Source organism: Pseudonaja textilis, chromosome 12 (assembly GCF_049901715.1).
Source record: "Pseudonaja textilis isolate UNSWEBS1 chromosome 12, rPseTex1.2, whole genome shotgun sequence".
In the NCBI taxonomy this organism is placed as follows: Eukaryota; Metazoa; Chordata; class Lepidosauria; order Squamata; family Elapidae; genus Pseudonaja; species Pseudonaja textilis.
This window is the reverse complement of record NC_142001.1, coordinates 110,060-135,757: the sequence shown is the minus strand read 5'-3', so window position 1 is coordinate 135,757 and position 25,698 is coordinate 110,060. Positions and strand designations below refer to the sequence as shown.

Genomic DNA, 25,698 nt, shown 5'->3' with positions numbered 1-25,698 from the left:
GTTTTGCCCCTTTGAGAAAATGCCTCCAAGTTAATAATACCCAACGGACCGCAAATGCTTCTTTTTCCCAAATAGCCCATCTTGTTTCCATCTCAGTTAGTTTATGGGAGGTGTAAGCACAAGGTTGTAAAGTTCCAGTTTCATTTGCTTGAAGTAGTACCGCCCCCACCGCCATGTCACTCACATAGGCTTGGATTACAAAAGGGGCATCTATCTCTGGATGCTTAAGCACTGGTCCAGCTGCAAAGAGATGTTTTAAGCTTTTCAAAAGCTGCCTGGCATTCCATGGACCATGCAAATGGTCAACTGGGTTTTGGACTCAATTCTCCCTTAGTCTTTAGTCTCCCTATCTCCTTTGTAATAGGTAACGCAACCTTTGCAAACGTTGGGATAAACTGATGGTAAAAATTAGCAAATCCCAGAAAACTCTGCAATTGTTTCCTGGTGCAAGGGGGAGCCCATTCCAAAATGGCCCGGACTTTTTCTGGGTCCATCTCTATGCCTTCATGTGATATGCAGTAACCCAAATAGTCCATTTTCTCTTGGTGAAATTCAGACTTGGACAATTTTGCATGCAGTTCAGCTGCTTGAAGTTTTTTCAAAACTGATCGTACCAATTTCACGTGCTCCTCCAAAGTCTCTGTATAAATAAGGATGTTGTCAGGGTAAACCAACACCCCCTTATATAAATGTTCATGCAACACCTCATTTATCAGCTGCATGAATACAGCAGGGGCCCCTTGCAGGCCAAACAGGAGAACGTTGAATTGGAAACATCCCAAAGGGCAATTGAATGCAGTTTTCCATTCATGTCCCTCCTTAATTCGAACTTGGTAGTACGCTTCTTTCAAATCAAGTTTAGTGAAAAAAATTTCCTTTGGCCAGGTGAGCCAACATGTCTTTCATTAAGGGGAATGGGTACACGTTTTCTGCGCAAATATTGTTCAGGTTACAGTAATTCACACATAAGCAAAGAGAGCCATCTTTCTTTTCTTGGAATAACCTCATTCAAGGTTCTTATCGATAAACAACCGCAATTCGTCTAACTCCTGTGGTGTCATCGAGTACAATTTAGGCTTAGGGAGCTTCACCCCCAGCAGAATCTCAATACTGCAATCTGTCAGGTGATGAGGAGAGAGCTCATCCAATGCTTTTTCACTAAAAACCTCCTTTAAGTCCCAATACTCTTCAGGGATTTTTTCCTCCCTGCAATGCTTTCACTGCCCATCAACACCAACTCCGTGGAATTCTGGAGCTTTATTAGGGACAGCTCCTCACCTTCTGGTGGTTGGTCATTGCGTATGCGCAGTATCCCCTCCCTCCAATCCACTTGGGGATTCTACTTCGGAGCCAGGGCAAGCGTAGTAGTAAGGGGCACTCCAACCAAAACATAGAGTCTCTCGATGCCTCCCCATCGACATTTCCACTGGTTCTGTTATGAAATGTGCAGGGCCACTGATCCATCTAGTTGGCAAAAAGCTGTGGGAGTTTTTGAAGTTCTTAGCCTTAACCCCAGTTTTTCCATGACTTCTGAGCTAATTACACACCTAGTACACCCAGAGTCTATCAAGGCCAACCTTTTTCCTTGGGTGCCAGAGGCAGGTGGGATGGTCATGGGGCACCTTTTGGGACTTACCAGAGGATCATCTTCAGAGTTGGCTTCACTTTCACCAGAAGGGGTCAAAGAGGCAAACTCTACAACCTCCTCCACTTTCAGGGTGGTTTCGCGTGGCTTGGCTGGGTTTTTTTCCACTTTCTTTCCTCCTGCTGGCACCCCCTTTGGCTCCAACTTAGTACGACAATCTGCAGTGTAGTGACCTTCCTTTCCATATCAGAAGCATGCTGTGGTTTTGGGTTTCACAGCTGATCCACCCTTTTGAGCTTTAGGGGCCTCTCTGGGGTTTGTAGGAGAGGGCTTGCTCCAGCCAGGACCACCCCGAGTTGTTTCTGGTCAAATCGATTTCCACATCTGCTGCTAACACATACCAGAGTTGCAGATCCCTAGGATTTCTTCTGGAGATACAGCTTTGATAAAAATCTTCATTCAGCCCACCTTAAAGCTTCTATCAGGGCTCCTTGGGACCAGCCTCAAATATGGCACACCAGGGCTCTAAATTCCTGGGTGTATTCGGCCACCGATCTCCGCCCCTGATTTATAGTTTTCATTCTAATTCTAGCCTTGCGTTCATCAAGAGGATCTTCAAAGTGGGTGCGCAAGGCTGCCATAAACAGATTATAGTTCATCAGTTGAGGGGCATTATTATTCGGTAATGTCACCATCCACTTTGCAGCGGTTCTTTCTAAACCCCTGGTGACACATCTCACTTTAGCTGCTTCTGATCCAGAATCATCACCATATTCCTCCATATGGTTCCAAACTTGGGCTAGGAAGAATCCTAACTCTTAGGGATCTCCTCCGTATTTTACTTCCAGTGGAGGAACCTTTGGAATTCGGCGCCTCCGTGGGATGCTCCCCCCGCCAGGGGGGCTTGGGCGGCAGCTGCCGTTTGAACTGGCCGGGGCTGAGTTAAGGGGATGGCTGGCTGAATGCCCATTGCTTCTGTCTCCCTCCTCTCTCCCCCAGCTTCTTCACAGGTCAGCAATTCATACCTTTCTTCAGGTCTGCACTCCTCCATAGCCTCGTTTAAGAGATGCAAAGCTTGTGCTAGCAGAAGATCTTTTCGGTTTTCCTCCTGCCAAGCCGCCTCTCCGTGACAGCATCTGGTAGTCGTCACCCCTGAAGGGATTTCTTCTGGTGCTTTCCATCTGACCCCCAGAGACCATTTGGGTCAGATGGCCGGTTCCTCCCCGATCTGCAGCCATGTCAGTAGTTTGGCCTCCTGCTCCACATCGAGAAGCAGTGAGGTGGTGTGTCCAGCAGCCCCCGCCTCTTCTTGATCGCTGGCTGAGTTAGACATTGTTTTCAGACCCCCTCGGAAGATAGAAAAAAAAAAGAAAGAAATATCCGGGTGGGCTGGTAAAACAGAGAACTTGTATAATGTCAGGTGAGGCTCCATTCAAAATCCAAGAAAGAAACCCTTGGACTCCATTGTTTTAGAGAAAAGGACTTTTACTGAAAACTGAATTGGCAGCATCAGAGGAATACAAGATCTGAGGCAATAGGCGCAAAAATCACATATAGAAAGTTATGCCAATATTCCCACCCCCAATAGTTCAAATTGGCCATCCAATCTGAGATATGCATAATGTCATGTGGGGCATCTTCAAGTGGTGTTTGAGACATCTGGCTGCCCAGGGCGGTTGACCTTGGCCAGAATAGATAAGAAGCTGCAGCTGCGCAGTAAGCAAGAAAGCATAGTCAAGAAAGTTTTCCCAAGTTTTACAGTTCACCCTCTCAGCCTCCAGCACTCTCCCTCCACACATAGCCCAATTAATCTTCCCTCTTCCCTGCCCCCTTTCTATGGCAGCCAGAAAGACAAGCAAAAGAAGGATTCTTGGAGACTGACATTGACTTATGATTGTTTTTCACATTTACCATTGTTACAGCATCCCCCATGGTCATGTGATCAAAATTCAGATGTTGGTCAACTGGCAGGTATTTATGACAGTTGCCATATCCCAGGTCATGTGATCAACTTTTGCGACTTCTGACGAGCAAAGTTAATGAGACCTTGTCAATGTTAAGTAACGAGTCACTCAACAACCATGTTACTAATTTAACAACTGTTGTGATTCACTTAACAACTATGGCAAGAGTAGTTGTAAAATGGGGCAAAATGCACTTAACAGCTGTCTTGCTTTGCAACAGAAATTTTGGGCTCAATTGTGGCCGTAAGTTGAGGACTACCTGTGTTTCTTTTCCAAAAGAAATATAGAAATATCTAATAGTAGAAATATCTCATTTCCTTATGATTCCCTTCAATTAAGGTCTGAGTAACAGGATCTTTTAGGAAGGGTTGTGGAATCACAAACTAATCCACCGTTAGATTCTAATAGATTGTTTATTTCCTCCTCTCCAAGGGAATGAATTTTGGTGTAGTTCTCTCAACCTGTGTTTTTCTTGAAATCAGTCTCAGTTTGTTAGTTTGAGACCAGTGCAACCGCCAGATTTTGCATCGCTTTAAGCAAGAATCCTGACTTAAGGAACCACAATACAGGTGCAGCCCATTCTTCTTTGTGACTTCTGCTTGGGTGAGTCAGAAACACACCATGTGTGGAAAGCTGCTGCAACATTTCGACCTTACAGCCTGGTTTATTGCAGTGTTTCCCAAGCTTGGGAAATTTTCCCAAAATTGGGCAAAAGTGTTTTTTCTTTGGGTAACCACAGATTCACTACCCAATCACAAAGTGTTTTACTTACATTGGGTAAAAAGGACTTTCTGATAAGGGGTTTCACGGAAACGTTTGGGAAACGTTGGTTTACAGCAACCAAGTAAGTGTGAAAAAATCATCATGTCACTTTTTTCAGTATGTTGTAACTTTGAACTGTCACTAAACAAATGGTTGTAAATCAAAGATTGCCTACATATTCTTAGCTATTTATTAATTTAATCTTTGTCCTCCTGCAAGAACTTCCTCACTGGACGGTTTGAAGGAGACTGAAAGAAAATACTTTTTCAAAGAATCCCTGTGGGATTTGAAATATTTATCGTGCCTTGAATCTACATCTGCCCTTAATCCCCACCAGACAGTAGCAATTCCAATTTTTCTTTAATTAGTTTTGCTAAGTCATTCAATATATTAAACATTATGCTGGCATATGCATGTGTTACAACTTTTATGTTACAAAGACTTTTTTATTATTTAATTTATTCAGTGCCTAGAAAGAAATTGTGTTACCGAACATTGAAGAAACCAGACGTCACAATGAGTAGATAAAAGCTGCACGCAGCAATCTAAAATTCTGCACATTGTGATTTTATAAAACTAGAATCCACAGCTTTAAAGTGAGGTGCAAATGTAATTCATTTGGGTAATTGGTATTTAAAGGATTAAGTTCTCTTCCATTTTTGACAGTTTTATTTTATCATTTAATTCCTGTAACTCAGAATGTGGTCATTTTTGTGAACAGCTAGAATTCACAAAGGAGAAATGTGTTTCTGTGGAGTGGGAACACTCCACAGTTGTTTTTCTCTGTTATGGATCCCTAAAGAGATGAGCAGAAAACTTGGGTGATTTCACCTATAACTACAAAACAATCTGAATTAAGGAGCATCCGTGATCTGTTGGAATGATTTCCAGTACGAGATGAGACAGCTTTATCTTTACTTTGATATGCATGGGCTAATGACTGTAAAGCAACAAGATTAGAGAGTAACTATCCAGTTCTTTGATTTCTTCAGCTTTCAGAACGGATACAGCCTCATGTCGTGGTTCACATCTGAAACGAGGAGCTGAGGAAAGTTTAATTTTGTATACAGGTAGTCCTCGACTTACAATTGGTCACTTAGCTGATTGAAATTAAACAGACACCGAAAAAAGGTACAGGTAGTCCTCAGATTACAACCAAAATTGAGCCCAAAATTTATGTTGCTGAGAGAAATTTGTTAGGTGAATTTGTACAATTTTTCTTACCACATTTGTTAAGTGAATCGTTGTGGTTCTTATGTTAGTACCGTGTTTCTCATATAATAAGGCTGGGTCTTTTTTTTTTTTTGAGCCCCCCCCCAAAATGGCTAGGCCGTCTTTTCGGGGGTGACTTAATTTCCCCCCCCCTTGCATCTTCGGGTGGGTGGCGACGGCTTGGATGTTGACCTCGGCGTTGGTGGGGCATTTCGTATTGGGGTCAACACAGGCAGCACCATATCCGGGTGTGCAACAAAAGTACTTCCTAATAGCAAGTCCCCCACCATTCTCCCCATTTCGCATGTTTTAATATAGGCCTTAATTTGGGGGGAGGGGCTTAATTTCATTTCATGCCTATAAAACATGCTGGGACTTCCTCTTGGGGGAGGCCGTCTTGTTGGAGAAACAGGGTAACTCGGTTGTTGAATCTGGTTTCCCCATTGATTCTGCTAGTCAGAAGGTTGCAAAAGGGGATCACATGGGATGGTGCAACTGTCGTAAGTGTGAGTCAAGCATCCAAATGTAAATCATGGGGATGCCACAAGGGTCTTAAGTGTAAAAAATGCTCATAAATCATTTTTTTCAGTGCCATTGTAACTGAATGGTCACTCAATGAACTGTTGTAAGTTGAGGACTACCTGTACTTATGGCACAGACTTAAAGTTCTGGTGGCTGCCCCCCTCACCCTGTGGTCATGTGAATTCATTTTGGTTGCTCAGCAACCAGCCCTCCTGTCAGGCCAATTATAGTATCTCCCAGTTACATGAATACAATTTACCAATAATTATTTCCAGTTTTGAGGACAATGGATTCACTTGAAGACCACGGTGGTTCACTTAACAGCTGCCACAAAAAGCCCCATGACATTGGATCACTCAGATGACAATCTGCTTAATGACTGGCACAACTCATGACCATAATTCTGGGCTTAATTACTATCGTAAATAGAGGACTACCTTATATGATGTGAATAAGAAAATCACTACCTCTCTATCCCATGTTCAATGAGCTCTTTGTCCTCTAGCTTAGAAGCACTGATTCAGTCATTTATTCTTTTTCTTTCTTTCATTTATACTCTTACCTTCTTCTCCAATTTCAAATTGAAATTCAGTTTAAACTGGAACAGATGCTTGATAGATACAGGCTTGGTCCCCTTTATCTGCAGTTCAAAAGCAGTAAATAGGAATTTCACATTGGGTTCATATTTGGACTAGCAGGACATTGGGATTTCATAAGCCTCCTTTTAGGTTTTCCCTGATCACACCAATACCATAATATTTTCCCTAGAAACTTACAGAGAAATTTATGTTTTAAATTTTAGTTCCTGGTTCTCATTCCATCCTGTGCTCACGTGAATGCTATTTATTTTTGCATAGATTTGGTATGGATGGTTATTTTAAGTCTTGCTGGGAACATTGGTAAAGCCACATTAGTTTTTGGCAAATAATGGCAAATGTTCTGTCCCGTAACTGGCACATATAAAGGCACTCCCATTTTTTTTAACCTTTTGGATTTCATGCTTTCAAACTCAGACCAATACACTATTCTGTATTTTCCTACAGAGGAGGTTTGTTTCAGATCCCTGCCTTTTATTGTCTGTTTTCTCTCTTCTATGGAAGAGAGGAATAACAAAACAATCCTAGAATTAGGTGGTTTTGCTAGTACAGTATTATTTAAAGTGAGAAGATAAGCCAGAACGTGCAACTGTGTACAGGAATGTTTTTCAAACTTGGGAACTTTAAAACAGAGGACTTCAACTCTCAGAATTCCCCACTCAACATGTTGAGTGGGGAATTCTGGGAGTTGGAAGTCTCTCCCTCCTTGCCAGGTTTGAAAAACTTCTCTGCAACATTTCACCTCATTCATGAAGCTTAGCTTACAAAGCAGTGCAAAGCCAGTTTTTCTAAAATGAATGCACTGAGGCTTTTTTTTAAAAAACACATTTATTTTTAGCAGCCCAGTAGCATTTTCTGAATAATGAGCAGTTTAGTCTTTGTTAACTGTCCACATCTGCTCTGATTATCTTGAAGGGGTATAAAAAGTATTCTATAAGTCTGTCTAATGTGGAATTAATTATTCTTGGATGGGTAAGACATTCCTTTTTTACTGTACTACACAAAAGCGTAACGACATATGAAAGGAGAGAAAACAAAACAAAAATCTCTTCCCCGCCCCCCCCCCAAAACCCCCACACATACACTGACACTTTTATTACCCTTTGCACCTCAATAAAATGTACTTCAGCTCAGGATGTATGGTTTGAGATGGAATGTGTAAAACAGAGCAATCTGGATCATTAAAAAATGCCTTGTGTTTTGCAGCTTCTTCAAGAACTTTCTGAACTTGGCAGAAGTTTACCACATCATTTCACAACAGGTTGACAAATTATTTTTCACATCTTGTCGAGCAGTTGTTCTTAAGGTCTTAAATTCATTCTACAATTCTTAGAATTGCTGTTTTATTGGATGAATACATCTCCCCCACAAGCAGTCCTAGTGTCCCTGCTCATCAGTTCATAAATGCCTGACGAGAGCCAGTTTGGTCTACACTCTAGACAAGGCTTAGATACCACGAGACAATGAGTTCTGGTCTTGCCTTAGGTATGAAAGATGGTTGGGTAACTTTGGCCCAGTCATGGGGAGACATTGAGTTCTAGTCCTGCCTTAGGCATATGTTGCATAACTTTGGGCCAGTCACCAGGAGATGGTAAGTTCTAGTCCTGCCTTAAGCATGAAAAGTGTTGGGTAACTTTGGGCCAATCACGAAGAGACAGTGACTTCTAGTCCCACCTTAGGCATGAAAGCTAGCTGGGTGACTTTGGGCCAGTTCCTTCCTCTCAGTCCAACCCACCTCACAGGGCTGTTTTAGAAAAAACAGCAGGTGGAAGTTGTGTTGGATATATTTGCTACCTTGAGTTATTTGTAAAAAATAATAAAGGTGGGATATAAAATAAATAAATAATCTTCTTAGTGGCATCTTCAGGGAGATAGGGGCTGCAATTGACCAGCCTACTGCCTTCTTCCTTTACCTTAAAACTTATTTGGAATAAGCAGGTAGGATCCACTCAAAAAGATCACAACAGAGCTTTGATTGATGCCTTCCTGTTGGGGGTTCTTAGGAAATTTTAGCTTGGGGCATCCCAACGGCCTTTTTCAGAGATCCAAGTGAAATAGAGAGTGCTAAGTTCTAACAGACATTTCTGCAAAATAACCTCTCTTTCATTGCTTGACAAGCTGGACTAGAGCGGGGAGGAAAACAGGGCAAAGATGCTGGCTACAGGTAGTCCTTGAGTTACAACCCTAATTGGAACCTGAATTTCCATCACTAAGCAAAGCTGCTGTCAGGCAAAGCCTCCCATGACCCCATCACTTAGCAATGGCAGTTTGGATAGTTCTGGCATGGTGGGCTTTCCTGCTTCTCCTGCGCTGCCATGGTCATCTCCACTTCAACTCCACCCCCCGCCATCTGTGTCCTTTTGGCTGCCCTGCGCTCCGCTGCCCCCAGGATCTTGGCCATCCTGTTGGTGATGAAGCCTGCTCAATCAGGTCCTTGCAACTGCTGGCTGTGCAAAGCGTTTCCAAGGCCATGGAAAAGCTGGCGGCCACCTTGGGTGCATTCATTTCCTTAGCAGTGAGGAAGATGGCAAAGGGCAGCTGGGGAAGGCAGGGGGTAGAGATGGGATAGGCAGGCGTGGGGAGTTGAAGTGCACCCTGCAGTTGTAAATGTGGGCAGGCTGCCAGGTGCCCAGAGTTTAGTCACTTGACTGCAAGATGCAGCAATGGCCAGAATTTCGAGGGCCAGCCATAGCCACCATTTGCTCAGCGCTGTGTGTGACTTGGATCAGTCGCTGAAAGAATGTCCATTAAGCAAAGTCGCCTGCATAGGTAGTTCTCGACTTACAACTACAATTGAGCCCATGATTTCTGTTGCTAGATCAGATATTGTTATATGAGCTTTGCCACATTTTGCAATCTTTCTTGCCATGGCTGTTAAGTGAATCACTGCAGTTGTGAAGTTAGGTAACATGGCTGTTAAGTGAATCTGGCTTCCCCATGGACTTTGCTGGTCAGAAGGTTGCAAAACGGGATCATATGATGCCCGGATACTGCAACCCAGATACTCATAAAGACGAGTCAGTTGTTGGGTGTCTGAATTTTGATCATGTGACCCTGGGGATTCTGCAATGGTCATAAGTGTGAAAAACAGAAGTCACTTTTTTCAGGGCCATTGTAATGTCAAATGGTCACTAAACAAACTGATGTAAGTCAAGGACTACCTGTATATGGAAGAAAGGAACTGTGCCAGTTCTGAAATCAACCTAGCAATTTGAAATGAAATGGCACAGCACACACATTTAATAATAATAATAATAATAATAATAATAATAATAATAATAATACATTACATTTGGTTCAAATTTCTCGTCTTCCTGGACGGAGCCTTGTTGTTAGGATGGGTCCTCACAGAAGTATATTTTTTCATTAGTTTAAAACCTCAGAAGCATAGTTGGTCGCCGCTGGTATTTATTGATAGGCAGAGTTTAGAGGACCCGAGCCCACAAATCTTGCCATAAACTAGAAATATACTGTTCCCTCTCGGCTTTGTTGGTCCGTTTCCATAACAAAAGAATGGAAGAGAAGCATAATAGAAGCCCCTACTAGCAATAATGTGCGAACTCTGTACTGTTAAAGTGATGTCATGCGTGTTGAAATAATTGTACTTCTGCTTATGACAGTGGTTCTGCCATTTAAACAGTTAGAAATAGTTTTTTACAATTCTTGATCAAAGGGAAATATCTGTGTTTAGAAATGAATCCAGAAAAAGAATGTCCTTCCCATCCATATAACAGTTTGATTTTCCGTAATAATCTTTATGCGCTCCAGAGGGTTCTGCTTTATTTACGTGCTGGATCACAGTGAATCTGCATGCTGTGAATGAAACACTACAAGTAGTCCTCAAGTTGACAACCGCAAACGAGCCCAAAATTTATATTGCTAAGCAAGACGTTTTTAAGTGAGTTTTGCCCCATTTTATGACCATTCTTGCCGTAGTTGTCAACTGAATCACTGTAGTTGTTAAGTTAGTAACTCAGTTCCTTCCTCATTAACTTTGCTCGTCAGAAGGTCGCAAAGGTGATCCCATGACCCAGGGACACTGCAACCATCATAAATATGAGTCAGTTGCTAGGGATATGAATTTTGATCATGTGACCATGGGGATGGTGCAGTGGTTGAGAGTGAAAACAGAAGTCATTTTTTTCAGTGTTGTAACTTTGAATGAACTGTTGTAAGTCAATGTCTACCTGAATTGATGCCTTTCAGGCTTTATATAGAACAGAACCATTCCAGTTTGAGAGTTTACAGCCTAAAATTCAAGCAAAGGGAAGAATTAAATAAATCGAAGAACTGCAGAATTTCTGGGACGCTTAGGGCTGGGGTGTTACTGGGATGATAGGAGCCAATAGAACTGGTTTTAATCATTCCAGACAGCTGCTGTTGATTGCAGGGTTTCTTTCAGATGGCTCCCTGCAATTTGCCTTTTTCACAATTCAATGGTGAGGCCACACAGGGACATAAGAAGTGAGCCTGGTATTCCCCATAAAAAGTGGAACCCTTGCTGGAGAGTTTCAGACCAGGGAAATTGTTAATTTATGTGGGACAAAACCACCTCCTTCCTCACAAGAGTTCTGGAGAGCCTTAGAAACACTTCTTCTTCTTCCTTTTTGCACTGTCTGTGGAAGTTACTGCTGCAAACTCCTGGAAAGCAGTTTAACATGAACTTTAAATGGATTTGAATGCAGTCATCAGAGTACATGCAGAGTACATAAAAGGTTGCACGGTTGAAGTTCTCCATGTTTGTTTTTGGAGTACAGATAGTCCTCAAAGTGAGTTTTGCCTCATTTTATGACCTTTCTTGTCCTGGTTGTTAAGCAAATCACAGTAGTACTTAAGTTACTGGTTCAGTTTTTAGTGAATTTGACTTCCCCATTGACTTCGCTTGTGAGAAGGTGATAAAAGGTGAACATTTATGACAACCAGATACTGTAACCATCATCAATATGAGTCAATTGCCAGGCGTCTGAATTTCGATCACAGGGATGCTACAATGGTTGTCAGTGTGAAAATCAGTCATACTTTTTTCAGTCTCTAAACAAAGCCATTCTTGTAAGTCGAGGACCACCCATAGCAGATATTTTATTATCCTAGAAGTAGATGTGGATGAGTTTTGGAGAAGAGTTACAGAATGTCATAGCTATGCCCTAAGGCCAATTGTAGGGAAATAGTTGTGAAGACGACCCTTGTCGTGCCTTAATACACTACTTTGCCTATTCTATTACAGGTAGACCTTGACTTATGCCCACAAAATTTCCACTGTTTAAAGAGACATTTGTTAAGTGAGTGTTGGCCTATTTTATGACCTTTCCTCCCACTGTTGTTAAGTGAATTACCATAGTTGTTAAGTGAATCTGGCTTCCCCATTGATTTTGCTTCTCAGAAGGTTACAAAAGGGGACTCCGAGACGCCACAAATGTCATAAATATGAACCAGTTACCAAGCATCTGAATTTTGATCATGTCACCATGGGGATGTTGTGAGGGTCATAAGTATGAAAAAATGATCATAAGTCACTTTTTTCAGTGCCATTGTAACTTCAAACTGTCACTAAATGAATGATTATAAATCAGGGACTACCTGTGTAGGACACAGACCTGATCACCCTTTTGTTTGAGCCACCATCGGAGGACTTCTAGTCCAACCTCCTCCTCACGCAGGAAACTATACCATTTCAGAGAAATAACTATTTCAAAGGCTAGCTATCTATGTAACAGATAACAGGTAATCAGAGTTGGAAGGGACCTTAGAGGCCATCTAGTCCAACCCCTTGCCCAAGCGGGAGACCCTACACCATTTCTGACAAATGGCAGTCCAATCTCTTCTTGAAAGTCTCAAGTGATGGCACCCCCACAACTTCCGAGGGCAACTTCTGTTCCATTGATTGATTGTTCTCACTGTCAGAAAATTTCTCCTTATTTCCATCTCCTTGTTCAGTTTCCATCCATTATTACTTGCCTGGCCTTCGGGGGCTTTGGAAAACATCTTGACCCGCTCCTCTCTGTGGCAACCCCTCAAATATTGGAACACTGCTATCATGTCTCCCCTGGTCCTTCTCTTCACTAGACTAGCCATGCCCAGTGCCTGCAACTGTTCTTCATATGTTTTAGTCTCCAGTCCCTTAATCATCCTGGTTGCTCTTCTGTGTACTTTTTCTAGAGTCTCAACATCTTTTTTACAACGTGGTGAAAAAACTGGATGCAGTACTCTAGGTGTGGTCATGTACATGGTAGTTTGTGAAATATGAATCTATGATTGTATAGGTATAAGAGTAAACCCAGATAGTTGTATTCCAAGATCTAAGGAGAGCCTTTAATTCCACAAAGAGAGCACAAAATTAGTGCTCAACCATGCAATATGAAAGCAGTGTTTTAAATAAAATGGAGAGTGATGGAGAAGTACACCCACGATTCACAAATTATTATATAGCTAGCCTTTGAAATTGTAGTTACCGTTACCAATATTTGGAGATTATTTCCCCCATATAGGAAACTTCTTAATATTTTCAATACAATTTTCTATTGGGCTCCAATCAAAAACCTCTCTATATTTGGAGCATTCATTATTATATCAACATAAATCTGATTTATGCATTTCCTGTCAATCCTGTGCATTGCACATTGCATTAGAACATCTCCATTTGCAAAGAAGGCACTTAAGCAAAATAAGTCAAGTCACTGCCAACCAGTAGCATTACAGAGGTTTAGATCCATCTGCCCAATAGCACAGTTGTTCTCTCTGGGTTATTATCCTTTATTTATCTGTCACTAACCACCTCTGGTCGACTGATAGATCCATTTGATTTGTCCAGGAGGAGGGGGTCCATTTGTTCTCATGACCTGAGTGAATTATTAGGAAATGAGGTTGGCAGATGCCTTCAGATTTGAGAACATTGACTTTTCCTATTCTTGTTTTAAATCTTGAAGCCAACATTCAATAACTTCTGGGTGAAACAAAAACTGAAATCCCCTTGAGAAAACATATTCATACAGAGCTAGAAATGTCTTGGGATTTGAAGTGTCTATGAGTTAACCCAGAGGTACTTTACTTTCATTCAAGTAATTTTTATTTAGAGAGAGAAATATATTCAAGACACTTGGTATGGAAATCAGTGAGGAACTTCCTTGATATGGTATAGGACCTTCTGTTTGAGCAGTGGGTTGGACTAGAACAGTGGTCGCCAACTAGGGGCCAGGGACCACTGGTGGTCCGCGAGAAAATTTTGGTGGTCCGCAGTGAAATGTCACCCCCAAAGAACCCCCCAAAGCAGTTTATCCAGGCTGCACAGGAACACAAAGCTTGCATCGCTTGCATTGCAAACAACACGAGGCAGTGAAGGGAAGTGGGGAAGGGTGGAGGCAGGGAACTTGCCCCCACTCACCCCACGTGGCTTGCCTGGCCACCGGGCTGCTTCTTTCCCCCCCTTCTTTCTTCTTCTGGTTTTGGCTGCACACAAGGAAAGCAGCCAAAGTCTTTCTCTCCCCCAAACTCCGCCAGAAATGAGTCTTTGGGACCCTCCAAGGCCTCCTGCTCCAAGAGGCTGTGCCGGTGCGACAAGTCTCAGAAAGACTCATTTCTGGCGGAGTTTGGGGGAGAGAAAGAACGACTTCTGCTGCTTCTGCTGCTTTCCTTGCATGAAGCAAAAAGTCTCTCTCTTCCCCCCTGAGAACGGAGCTGGAGACAGTATCCTGCAATCCCAAATAAAGAATGATCGAAAGGTAGGAAAATGAGGTGGGGAATTTTCCTGCAGACTTTTTTGGGGATTTTCCCAGGATCTCTGGTCCACGGGATTTAAAATTATGAATTTGGTGGTCCCTGAAGTCCAGAAGTTTGGTGACCCCTGGACTAGAAGACTTCCAAGGTCCCTTCTAACTCTGTTATTCTGATATAAAGTCCTTAATTTTTGTGAATCTAGCCTACATAGCTAGAGACATACAAAGAATATCAAATATATTTATTTCACAATTTTCTTGTTTCTTCTCATTATTTTTTCACCTAAACATTTTCAGTTTGTTTTTCAATTGAATTGTACAGCATATATATTATGTTAAAGGTGGAAAAAAACTTGGAGGAGATTTATTGGTCTGATTTTTTTACATCTCAAAACCTGGCAGGGTTTGTAGACTTTCTATATCCACTGTGTCTATTTACTTCCAAAAAGTAATTTCATAGAACTTGTTTCATAGCTTGCTATAGAAAAGCTTGCTCCTCTTCATTTTTACTAGAATTATCAGACTTTGAGAGCAAAATCCCAGAGGACCAGTGGGAGGCAGCAAAGAGTCTCTTTTCTCTCTCTGCTGCCATCTGGTGATCCTTTGGATTTTCACAGCCTAGGTCTAGTAGCCCTTATTTATTATTATTCTTCCTTTCCATCGCTAAAATGGATGCCAGGATTCTATTGCAGTATGTTTAAAACAAAACAACTCCTTGTCTGGGGAAATGAAGTAGATTTTAATAAACATACAGGAAATGAGTTAGTGCCTCCAAAACTTCCAGGAAATTTTAAAAACAGATTTAGGACAAGGGTTGTCTCTTCCTTTCACCAACCTTCCATTAGTAATATTTTATCCAGAGGAAGCCTCTATTTCTCTGCTATTTTATCATCCATTCCAAAAATGTTTTTCCCTGTAGTCCTAAACTGGGACTACATAGCATATTTGCAAAATTCCTGCCTGTTCGTTATACGGTACCGTATATAGGTAGTTCTCGACTTACAACCACAGTTGATCCCAAATTTTCTGTTGCTAAGCGAAACATCTGTTAAATGAATTTTGTGCTTTGCGATCTTTCCTGCCGCTGTTATTAAATGAATCATTGCAATTGTAAAGTTAGTAACATGGTTGTTAAGTGAATCTGGCTTCTCCATTGACTTTGCTTGTTGGAAGATCGCAAAAGGGGATCATGGGACCCCGGGACACTGCAATCGTCATGCATACGAGCCAGTTGCCCATGGTCTGGATTTTGATCATGTGACACTGCAACGGACATAGCTATGAGCCAGCATGCTGCACTGGTTATAAATGTGAAAAATGGTCATAAGACACTTTTTCAGTGCCATTGCAAATTTGAACAGTCACTAAGTGAATTTTCGTAAGTTGAGGACTACCTGTCCAGGAAAGTTGCATGCTTTTTCTCAAAATGTTGTTTCTGCCTTTCAGCTCTGCAGCAAAGTTCAGGATGTGTGACACATTGTATGGACCAGTGGTGGGATTCGAATTTTTTTACTACCAGTTCTGTGGGTGTGGCTTGGTGGGCATGGCAGGGGAAGGATACTGTAAAATCCTCATTCCCTCCCCACCCTACTAACCTGCTTTCCAGCTCTGTTCTCCTGTGCAAGGCAACCAAAGAAGAACCAGCCAATCAACTGGGACTCGATGGGAGGCAGAGGATAGATGGGGTTGTCGGGGCCAGTCAGAGGTGGTATTTGCCGGTTCTCCGAATTAGTCAAAATTTCCGCTATCGGTTCTCTAGAACCGGTCAGAACCGGCTTAGTACCACTTTTGGTATGGGCCCAGCTGTAGGGCGGAAGAGTGCCTTCTCTTGGAAAGTTGGGTTGTCTAAAAGCAGAACACAATATAGTTGGCACTTGGGTTTCAATGGAGTTTCTAACGTGTCTTTTGGGAAGAGGATTTCAACTGTTCACGGTTAACTATTTCAAGCGCTGCCATATTTTTCAAAGCCGATGTTATAAAAAGACCCTGGGTGTGGAGCAGCCACCTAAAAACATCCCTTGACTAAACAGAGCAGGGAAAAGTCCAGCCACATGACTTCTACTCGTGGAATCACAGCTACCATTTTCTCCCAATATGCAATGCTGGAAATTCCCTGGTTGGTAGTTTGGCAAGTAAAGTGAGCGGGTGGGTCCCTCCAATCTTTATTCAACCACAGGTAGTCTTTGACTTATGACTACAATTGAGCCCAAGTTTTCTGTTGCCAAGTGAGAGATTTGCTAAGTGAGTTTTGCCCCATTGTATGACCTTTTTTTTGTTGTCTTTTTTTTAACCTCTTTTGTTAAGTGAATCACTGAAGTTGTTAAAATTAGTAACAAGATGGTTAAGGGAATCCGGCTTCCCCGTTGTCTTTGCTGGTCAGAAGGTCGCAAAAGGGGATCCCATGACCCTGGGACACTGCAACTGTCATAAATACGATGCAGTTGCCAAGCGTTTGAATCTTGCTCATGTGACTACAGGGATGCTGCAATGGTCGTGTGAAAAATGGACATAAGTCATTAAATGAACAGTCACTAAATGAACTGTTGTAAGTTGAGGACTATCTGTACTTTCAAAGTACAGTATTTACACTCAGCTACAGAAAATTTGATTGTTGGGCAGGTTTCACCTCAATACTTCTCTCCCATTTAAAACTCTTTAACTGTCTTAATTCATGATTTGGTGGTCGTTACTGTCACTACTATTACTGCTACAGGTAGTCCTCAAGTTACAACCACAATTGAGTCCAAAGTTTATGTTGCTAAGTGAAACACTTTTGAAGTCAGTTTTGCCCCATTTTATGACTTTTCTTTCTACAGTTCTTAAGTGGATCATTACATTTGTTAAGTTGGTAATTTGTAAGTGAATCCCGATTCCGCATTTACTTAGCTTGTCAGAAGGTTGTAAAAGTGGATCACATGACCCAAGAGCACTCATAAATGTGAGCAATTTGCCAAGCATCTGAATTTTGATCATATGATCACCAGGGAGTGCTGCAACGGTTATGAGTGTGAAAAATGGACATAAATCACTTTTTTCAGTGCCATTGTAACTTTGAACGGTCACTAAATGAACTGTTGTAAGTTGAGGACTACCTGTACTACTTCTGCTATTTGCATTTCATAGCTTTGAACTGAGACAGTTTGTTGTTGGCTGTTGTAGAAACTCCAGCAAATCATAACTTGGCCTGCTGCGTGAGCCGAAATAGAGTGGCTTTCTTAAAAGCCACAGTGTCCAACTGCTTGTTGAGACAAACTCAAATCATTTTTATTTTCAGGAGGTGCCAATTGATGGCATGTACAATCCTGAATCATTGCAAAACTACTGGGAATTATTGTTATCATATCAAACATAGAATGATAGGGTTGGAAGGACCTCAGAGGTCTTCTAATCCAACCCCTGCTCAAGGTAGGAGCCTTGCATCATCCTTGTCAAATAGTTGTCCAGGCTATTTTTGAAAAGCTCCAGCAGTGGAGCACCCCCAAACCCAGGGAGTGAGCTTATTGCATTGATTAATTGTTCTCACTGTCAGGAAATTTCTCCTTGGTTCTAGGTAGCTTCTCTCTTAATGCTCTTCCACCCGTTACTTCTGGTCCTGCCCTCAGATGCTTTTGAGAATTAAATCAGTCAGCTCTTTTCTGTGGCAGCTCCTCAAATATAGGAAGACGGTTACCATGTTACCTGTCATCCTTCTCTTTAATGCACTTAGATTTATATACCGCTTCACAGCCCTCTCTAAGCAGTTTACAGAGTCAGCCTATTGCCCCCAACAATCTGGCTTCTTATTTTATCGACCTTGGAAGGATGGCAGGCTGAGTCAACCTTGAGCCAGTGAGAATCGAACTGCTGACAGTTGGGAGAATTAGCCTGCAATGCTACATTCTAACCGCTGGAATGGTGAGGTGGCCTACAGGTGGAGCTCTCGCTTCACAATCAGGAGGCTGTGAGTTCAGTCCTAGGTAGAGGCAGGTATTTCTCTCTCTGGACAGAATGAGAATATATCTGCTGAACAAAACTCTGCATTGGCAACAGGAAGAGAATCCGGTTATTCAACACTCTGCTAGCTCCATTCAGTTGCCCAGACTATGGGGTCGTTAAAAGGTGGTGATGACCACTGCATTAAAACCACTGAACCACCACCGCTCAATACACTTCACTCTCAATGAATACACAAACACATCCTTGACGTTTTCTCAACTGTAAAGGGCAAGGAAATGTTTCTTAAGCTCAAAGTAGTGGCCTCTTAATTCCTGTCACAAAATGGCCAAAGGTGCAAACCGCTGTTCTTCTGCTTCTACCCTAGATAGTCTTCAGGTAACTCCATGCCGCCTGCACCCCACCTTCAGCCTGCTAATCAAACTAGTTTCTTGTGAAACTCCCTTGCATTGCCAACACAACTCATTTGTAATGTGCCATCTTTCGCTCCTTGGGGGTGCTGTTTAGGCTGCTTTGTTTTTTTTTTAACTACACATCTAAACTTAAGCTCTGAAGTGCAGCCTTGATTGCCTTAGGTTCTGTTATATTCAGAACATATGAGGGATCATTAACAAATGTCTCCCTCATCTTGTTGCCAATACTTCATTGTGATTTATAAATAATTTCTCTCTAATCTCACAAACGCCTGTGTGGTTGAAATGTCTGCAGTTTAACTAGGCGGTTGTGACCTTATTGAATCATGAAAATGGTCTGATATTCCTCTCCTCAATATAAATCTGTAGGCTTTATTTTAAAAAGAGAAAGAAATGGGTTATTCCCCTTGCTGCCATTCTTTCTGTTGACGGGAGTGTAGCATCTCTTTCATGTATAAGGAGTCCTCGACTTACGACCCCAATTGAGCCCCACATTTCTGTTACAAAGTGAGGCACTTCTTAAGTGAATTTTGTCCCCATTTTATGACTTTTCTCGCCACAGCTGTTAAGCGAATCCTTGTTAAGTGAATCTGACTTCCCCACTGAACATCCCAAAAGGAAATCACATGTCCCTGGGACACTGCAATTGTCATAACTAGGAGTCAGTTGCAGAGCCTCCGAATTTTGGTCATGTGACTGGGGATGTTGCAAAGGTCCTAATGCGAAGAATGGTCATTAGTCACTTTTTTTTCAGTACCTTTGTAACTTTGAATGGTCACTAAATGAATGGTTGTAATCCAAAGACCACCTGTATTTTTATGTAGCCATATTCCTTGCATCTGACTGTCAAGTTCCAAATGCAACGAGGGCCACTATAAATCAGATGTTTGTCCAGGGCCATACCTTAGGAGCACACAAAAAGAAGATCGATTATGGAATTTTGAATGTATTCCATTTTATACTCCATTTTGAGCCCAATGAGCATTTTCCTCACGTTATGCTTACAGCTGGACTCTCAATGAAGTCCTTAGGTAGGCAGAGGCCAAAGGTTTGGCCCAGGATCTCCCAGTGAATTTCAAAGAACCGAGTTGGAAAGGACCTTGGGAGGCCTTCTAGTTCAACCCCATGCTCAAGCAGAGATCCTATATCATTTCAGATAAATGGCTGCCCAGTCTGTTCTTAAAACCTCCAGTGATAAAACATCTACAACTTCTGAAGGCGAGGGGTTCCACTGGCTAATTGTCCTCACTGTCAGGAAATTTCTCCTTAATTCTAGGTTGCTCCTCTCCTTGATTAGTTTTAATCTGTTGCTTCTTGTCCTGCCTTCAGGTGCTTTGGACAATAGTTTGACCCATTCTTCCTTTGTGGCAATGTTGGAAGACTGCTATGATGTCACTCCTAGTCTTTAAAATATGCCATTTAGTGGGAAAGCGGGGTTTCTAGCTGCCGATATCAAAGGTTCTGTCCAGTAAATTTGACAGATCAATCAGCTTTCAGAAAAGCCTGGAAGGGAAGGATTTCTAGAAGCTATTGTATGAGTGGTGAAAAAATGTACTGCCGTGGATCTGTTTTCATAAAGACCCATTAGGATCTTCATGCAACATCATTGCATCAAATAAATGGTGGTCCGAAAAAAATCTCTTTTGACCATGAAGTAAGGGATAGGGAGAAATGAGATGGAAGAAATTGCAGAATTAGTGTAAGCTAGTTTTTCTCAACTTTGGCTGCTTGAAGATGTGAGGACTTCAACTCCCAGAATTCCCCAGCCAACTCCCAGAATTCCCCAGACGGTGCAACTGTCATAAATATGAGTCAGTTGCCAAGCATCTGAATTTTGATCCTATGACCATGGAGATGCTGCAATAGTCGTAAGTGTGAAAGTCAGATTTTTCAGTACTGTTATAAATTGGAACAGTCACTAGATGAATGGTTGTAAATTGAGGATTACTTCTACTTGGAAGGGATTATTCATATTAAATTTGTATCTCACTGTCCATATAATATTCTTAGTATATTGTGGATTATAGGATAAAAAGGAATTGGTTAGAAAGCAAAAACAAAAAATAGTGCAATTAAATTAAGGACCTAAGATCAGTATTATTGAAATCACTAAATCTTTTAACAGCATGTTGGAAGTGTTAGGATTTTGTTTTTTTCTGAATCCTAGGGTTAAAAACCCCTGTATTCTTGATTTTGGGGCAAAGCTAGCAAAATGCTTGCTCTCCTTTTTTTTTAATTAAAAGAAACCTTAATTCTTGCTTCTTACTCTGGTAGCTTCCTTTTGCTTGAAGAGAGCATGAAAGCTATCATCTCAGCCATTGTTGATTGATTTTTTTTGTGGGAAAAGATTGCAAAATGATGATGAAGAACTGCAATTTTTTTTGGCTGTCTATATTGAACTAAGAACAATATTACCTGGTGTATGCTTGCTGGTTCGCCAAATCATTTGCATATTATTTTCATGACTGAGGTCATTCTGTTATTCAATTCTTCACAGGATACTGTTTTGCATAAGCTTTAAAATAACTACCACCAGAAAATTAGAATGAGGGAAGGGAAGATTAATTTAGTTTCCATTCATCTTCAGTTTCCAGATCTTTTATTATTTAGCTGGTTGTATTTTCAGATTGGACAGCTCAGTTTAGCAGTCTTTAAAACAAGACCCACCTATTTTGAAGGGACTTTTCTCTTTTAAATAAGTAGTTGGGATGGTTCACACCATTCAGATGCCTACCTAGGTATTTCTAGCCTCTAAGAAGGACTATTGTATTGCAAAAAATTAAAAATGTTTATGGTAACCTAACCAGCCTTATTTGAAAGTCCATTTTGTCATGTACAAAATCAGAATGCATATTTCTGGAAACTTTATTACTGAATATGAGGACATAACTTATTTATCAACATTAACCCCTGTTATCAAATGGTAAACTATGTTAAGGCACTCGTTATCTTGATTTGTTTCTTTTTCCTTTATTTCAAATGTAGCTTTGTAGACTGCCATCTCAGGTATATAAAGGTATTTCAGGAACTGTCTTACCTATTATACATTGCAAAAACAGGTTGGGTAGAAAATTGAAGATAAGGCACTAGGAAGTTGTCAAGATTTAAGTTGGTTTTGCTTTTCAAATAAACCCCCTCGGGAAAACTAGTATGACAGAAAAATAGGGCAGATAATTTTCCTAAGGATTGCTTCAGTCCAAAAGCCACAAACTCACACTTTGTAGATGTGCAAGTTCAATTGTTCTTGAGAGCATGAGGTAGGTTTTAAGGAGTTGTTGATAAAATGTTTTGCAATAGGCTTGGGAGTGCTGTCAACTCCTTAATTCAGGTGTGCATTTTCCTGTTGTAGCAGATCCCTTGAGTTTTTCCTGTAGCAGTATTTTTCCTGATCCTTTATAAAAGATTATGCATAATCAATACTATCTATTGTGACTTGTGAGGTAAGAGCATCTAGCTGACCTTGACTGATCTAGAAAAGCTGAGAGTTTAGTTCTTGGATGAGAGTCAACAAGGAAATGCAAACAACTGGCTGGAGAAAAAGGTGGAATCCCTTCTTTTCTACCCAGCATAAACCTGTAGTAGGCTATAGCAGAAGTGAAAGAAATCTGTGGTCTTTGCCAGCCTCCAAAATGATAATAAAAGAGGATTCAGTTTAGGAGCACAAAAGTGTTACTCTCCACTTTCTGTTTTCAAAGCAATATTCCAAGAATTTGTTCCACTCATTCATTAAATGTTATTCCATTACGAATTGTCCTCGACTTACAATTATAATTGAGCCCAACTGTTGCTAAGCAAGACATTGTTAAATGAGTTTGCTCCATTTTATGATCTTTCTTGCCACAGTTAAGTGAATCACTGCAGTTGTTAAGTTAGTAACATAATTTTTAAGTGTTAAGCGTCCCCAGTTGGAAAAGTTGATCATGTAACCCTGGAACATGGGCAGCCATCATAAATATGAGTTGGTTGCCAAATATCTGAATTTTGACCATGTGACCATGGAGATGCTACAACCGTCGTAAGTATTAAAATTGGTCATAAGTCACTTTTCTTGGTACCACTGTAACTTTGAACAGTCACTAAACAAATAGTTGTAAGTCGAGGACTATGAGTTTAGACAGTCCATTGCCAGTTGAGTCATCGTTTAGAGATAGTTCCACACTTTAAGAGAGAAATGACCACAGATGTGCAAAATAACAGGAGCAACTTCTGACGTCGTGTAGACTTCCCCATTAGGCTTTCTTTATAGGAAGCTGTAGGGAGCATTGGAAATGACAGTCACATGACAACAGTGACTCAGCAGTGCCCACTGTTTTTAATTTCAGGAATAATGCCTGCAAAATGTCCCCAGCTTCCCATTTCTGTTTGTATCCATGGCCTTTTCCTGTCATTCCATACACCATGAGTGCTTTTATGCACTGAATCACTGGGGATTCCCAGAAGGCAAATAATCATTTATTTTAAGAAAGGATATTTGCATCACAGCTCTTAAAAATGCTGCTTTAATTGCTATTCTTTTAGAAGTAGGGTGCGGTGTCTCTTTGTTTTGGCAGTGTCATGAAAACTAGTAAGCCAGTGTGTAGCCGGTAGCTAGAAGGAATGTCAGTGGTTCATGTGGTCACATCACAATCTGAAAAATATTACCTTGTAGTCATACATAAAAGGAGAGCAGGAAAAAAAGGAAATAATGTTTGTAAAGTACTAAGAAACAAGACTTGGTTCCTAAAGACATTTTGAAAATATTCTTCCCTGTGGATTGAGGTAGACCTTTGAAAAATCGAGTAAGGATGTAATAGTTATTCACATTTTTTTAAAATGCCACAAATTGATTCTTGGTATATATTGTATATATGGTAACTGAAAGGAGAAAGAAATTTACAATGAACAAAAAATGGGTAGCCATTATTAATATGCATGGAGTTCTATAGAAATCCAAGATTTAAAAAGTACTGGAAAACAAGCCACTCCAGTCATTTTGAATCTGATTAATCAAATTTCCAAATCATTGGATCTTCTGTCATAGACAGTTCCATCACATTATACATTTGGCCTCCTATATTTTAAAATAAGCAATTGGTTCAGTTGGAAAACTTCATTTGCTTCCAGGGGTGAGGGAGAATTTCTGTGCAGAAAACATTTATCTTTCTCATGCTTTCTTAAGTTTGAGGAAGGAATAAAAACTGAAGCAGATATTCAGAGTTCACCATGAGACATATTGAAAGTCCAATTTTGATTGTGATTTTAAAAAAAAATCTTAGAGATTTGACTCTTCTTTATTAGCATCTGTCAATCATTTTGCTTTAGGCAAATATCAACTGTCCAATGTAAAATACACTGGATTCCACTGGTCATAACATCAGGTAGGTATACTTGAAAGGTGTTGTAGCCTTGCTGAAGTTAAGCTATCTTTGTCCCAAAGGTGCTTTTTGAGAAGGCAACCGGACTTTGTTTTTCCTTGAAGACGTTTTGCTTCTTATTCAAGAAGCTTCTTCAGTTCTGATTGAATGGTGGAAGATGTAAGCATTTGTGTTCCTTGCAGTCATCTGGTCTGTAGCATTCTTTCTGAGAGTCACTGAGGCTTGGAGGTTTATCTGTGCCCTTAGAGTCACCTGAATAGTGCAAGTGGGTATGGAACTTTCTTGGAACTGCTGAAAGGACTGTTGTAGATAGGAAGTAGTGATATTATACCCCACCCCATTGAGAGAGAGCTGTTTAATTTTAACATGCATGAAGTCTTTGACCCCTCTTTCAGACCAGTGGTCCCCTCTGTCCACTATGTGGACTTTACTGTCTTCAAAAGACTGGCCTTTGTCTTTCAATAGACACTAAGCCATCCTTGCATGATTGATCAGCAAGTGAAAAATTATTTGATGTACCTGGTATAGCATCTCTTGAACTTCCACCATGGAATAAATCCATGTCTAGATAACCAATGTTCTGTGAATGTTCAGCAAGTATTAAACATTCATCAAATGGCTGAGTATTCAGTGTCACACTTTTCAAAAGAAAATTCTATCTCAGAATAAACTGAAAATGCAGATTTTCTTAGTCTTTGTTTACCTTTCCTTCACTCTCACAATGTTATATTTCCCTGTTTCTTAAACATTTCCCCGTGTACTGATTGCATTAACATTTGTTTCTACTTTTTACATAATCAAAATTCTGGGATTCAATTTTTAGTATATAAGTTAGTTTTTCCAATAGGGATACAATTCACTTGAGGATGATCTCAAGTTCATAATCTCTTCACTTACTGACCATTTTTAGGGCTTGTCTTATTTGAGCTACATGATGTGCAAATTTTAGCTGCCTGCTGCAATTTTGTAGATACATTTTTTAAAAAATATGCAGCTTGCTGAACTTCAAAATAAATTTGTATACCTCCAAAAATGAGCACAATGTTTCATTCTTATATTAAATTATTACATTGTGCATGACTAACATATCCTTGAGATACTCCTATTGATTACATCTGTGGTTCTCAACCATTTCTTCACCACGGACTTGCTTTAAGTACCTGTTGAGGCTACGGACCATGGCCATGGACCCCTAAGACTTAACTCAAGATTTAAATCATAACATTTTTCAAGCCTTCGTGGACCCCTGGATTACATCAAGAAGTTTTGGTCAACAATGAAAACTATTGCATAACCCTCTTTTTAATTGTCTACTTCCTACCTAGGGAGTATAAGTTGACTGGCTTGTGAACATGGATTTCCCCTTTCCTCAAGGTAGATTTGGTAATGAGTTGTCTTAACAGCAAAATGTCTGATGTTTGTATCACTGAAGTTTCAGAGTAGATCAGTAACACCCAAATTTAGACTCAATCAGTCAAAGAGCCAAGAGTGTCCTGAAATCAACCCTTTTGTGTCAATCTGTGCACATCACAAGGTTCTTGTGAGAATTAAATGGGGTGACTAGTAAGTAGGGAAGACCACAGATGCAGCTCAAAACACTGGCAGAAATATCGGATACAGGTATAATAATCGTTCTTGGAAGACCAGT

The 25,698-nt window shown here is 40.8% G+C and overlaps 2 protein-coding genes and 1 pseudogene across 4 annotated transcripts in view; 2 read left to right on the top strand and 1 right to left on the bottom strand.

Moving 5' to 3' along the window:
* CHRDL1 (chordin like 1) overlaps nt 1-25,698 on the top strand; it is a 271,500-nt gene that overhangs the window by 191,065 nt on the left and 54,737 nt on the right. The gene's annotated exons all lie outside the window — the stretch shown is intronic.
* Nucleotides 1-25,698, top strand: part of AMMECR1 (AMMECR nuclear protein 1) — a 199,582-nt gene that overhangs the window by 142,276 nt on the left and 31,608 nt on the right. The gene's annotated exons all lie outside the window — the stretch shown is intronic.
* LOC148124748 (uncharacterized) lies at nt 303-25,236 on the bottom strand (annotated as a pseudogene).